Source organism: Psammomys obesus, unplaced genomic scaffold (assembly GCF_907164565.1).
Source record: "Psammomys obesus unplaced genomic scaffold, mPsaObe1.curated_primary_1811, whole genome shotgun sequence".
NCBI lineage: Eukaryota > Metazoa > Chordata > Mammalia > Rodentia > Muridae > Psammomys > Psammomys obesus.
Window position 1 is genome coordinate 1136961 of NW_026587215.1, and position 2369 is coordinate 1139329.

The 2369-nt window shown below is 53.1% G+C and overlaps 1 protein-coding gene across 3 annotated transcripts in view; it reads left to right on the plus strand.

Moving 5' to 3' along the window:
• The first annotated feature begins 308 nt into the window (after nucleotides 1-308).
• Nucleotides 309-2369, plus strand: part of Triobp (TRIO and F-actin binding protein) — a 56309-nt gene continuing 54248 nt past the window's right edge. Inside the window, exons 1-2 of one of the 3 annotated variants that reach the window (XM_055603017.1) lie at nucleotides 309-344; nucleotides 572-708. The gene's annotated coding sequence lies outside the window, so the exon portion shown is untranslated. Of the gene's footprint in view, nucleotides 345-571; nucleotides 709-2369 lie in introns of those variants that run through there. The other 2 variants (XM_055603015.1, XM_055603016.1) reach the window with 2 other exon arrangements.

A 2369-nucleotide genomic window follows, 5' to 3' on the forward strand; every position in this document is an offset into this window, starting at 1 on the left:
AGCCAGAAAGAGCCAATGGGAAAGAGAAAAGAGGCCACTGGGCAGGCTCCAGCCCTCGGCCCCACGGGGATGGGACTGGACCAGGATGCTGGTGGTGAGGGGGGGGAGGGGGGAACGAGCTGTGCATCCCGCGCTACAAGGCGCCTGGGCACCACCTGCCTCTGACTGTCCGGCCCCTAGTTCTCGGAGTGTCCAATCGCACACTGATCATGCAAATGAAGCTCTTAGGTAGAGCCTATTGGAGCGCCGCAGGGGCGTGGTCTTACGCGCATCTTCCGAGCAGCGTTTTGATTCATTGTTAAAATTGAGGCTGTGACCCCGGCACCAGGACCTACACCACCACGGTGAATAAAAACCTGAGCCCGGGTCAGAACCCCCCGCAGCTAGCGGGACCCCCAAGCAGGCCGGAGGGGGAGGGGAGGGGAGGGGAGGGAGGCTGAAGGACCCCAAGGAGTTGGCGGGCCAGCTTCAGGGAGAGGGGAGTCGGGGTCTATTCTCCGGGTGGGGTGCGCAGATGCACGAAGGCTTTTCGTGGCTACATTCTTATTATCTAATGTGCATTTTACGGAAGATTTTTGCCAGTTGGTTGGTGGTCGTGGAGGAAACTCGAGTCACAAGGGGCACAAGAAGAGCCCCTGGAAATGGAGCTACGTTCTCCATCCAAGACGATGCTCCTCTTGGCGGCTGGAGCAGGAAAAAACAGCCCAGGTTGGTGCGGCGCATGCATGCATCCATCCATCATACAGAACGGGGACCGAGGAGGGTAGATCAGTGGAACCCAAGTCTCGTGGATTCCTCCGTGGGGGTTCTACTCTCCAAGGAAACCGCCTGGAGCCCCGGGGGACGATCTGAAATCCCTCAGTTTAGCTGAGATTGGCAACAAAGGTTTGAGTCCCGCCTCCCCACCCCACCCCCAAGCTCTATCATCCCCAAGTAGGTCAAGGATGAAGTGACCCCGCGGTGTCATGAGGTACTTTGGGCTCTGGGGGCCGGAGACTTCCCCTACCAATACCCTTTCTGGGCTGTGGCTGAGTGGAAGGGCATCAGTCCCCTAACTCAGAGTCGATTCCAGGGTGTGGACATTGTAGCCTCCGGAACAGAGAGGACTGGACAGCGGCTCAAGACCCTCCAGATAACCTAGGCTGAGGGTGTAGCAATGGTCCAACACCTGCCCAGATCTGGGTTTGATCTCTAGAACTGGGGGGGGGGGGGGAAAAAGGGGGGGGAAGGGGCATAAAAAAAAAAAAAAAAAAAACCCCCCAAAACCAAAAACACCAGGTTTTTTTTTTGTTGTTGTTGTTAGTTTGTTTTTATTTCTGGCTAAGTTTAGTCACATAGGTGCTTCATGACCGTAGGCAACGGTTCAATTTTGTCTAACACTTTGTCCTCAAGTCTGGAAATACCTGGCCAGCCCTTTGCATCACTCTGTGCTTGCCAAGGGACCTGGGTGACTTGGCAGTGTGATCCGGCACCCTCCCGTTCACCTCTGAGCTGTAGGAGACAGACCAGAGCCTCCAGCTGGACCAGTGCCACTTGTGTTGGGGAACCTCTCTGGGCCCTGAGTGCCTTCCCTGAAACTGGTGTTAACTTGAGCCGAGTAAGACGGGAGCTCGAGGTTTATAAAGCTGGACACTTGGGGATGACCAGGGTACTCGCTTCCATGGCCCGCCCCAGGTCTCGGCACTTTACATTCTGACTGGATTGATGAAGAGAGAAAAAAAGAATTGTGTGTGTGTGTGTGTGTGTGTTGGTGGGGGGTTGTTGACTTTTTTATTTGTATGTGCATGTGTCCAGGTGTTTGTGTATGTGTGCACGTGTGGGGGTACATATGGAGGAAAGAGGTTTAGTGCTGGTGTCTTCTTCAGTCACTGTCCACAGTATTTTTGGAGACAGGGTCTCACTGCGCCTGGAGCTGGCTGATTCAGCTAGACTGGCTGGCTGGTGAGGACCAGGGATGGCTCTGGCTTCAGCACAGTAGCACATAAAATCATGTTTGGGTTCTGGGCATTCAGACACAGGGCCTCACGCTTGCTGGCAGCCCCCTGTTTTTGCTTTCCTTTTCAAGAGATAGAGACTGTATATGTGGCCCACGATGATCCCAAACTTGCACGCTCACAGATCCTCCTGCCTCGGGCTTCTGTATAGCTGGGATCAGGGGAATACATCACCACCTATGACTGGAAACTTGCTTTGTTTGCTTGCTTGTTTTGTGTTTTTGTTTGTTTGTTTTTCAAGACAGAGTTTCTCCGTGTAACAGCCCTGGTTGTCCTTGAACTGGCTTTATAGATCAGGCTGACCTCAAACTCACAAAGATTCATCTTTCTTTCTTTCTTTCTTTCTTTCTTTCTTTCTTTCTTTCTTTCTTTCTT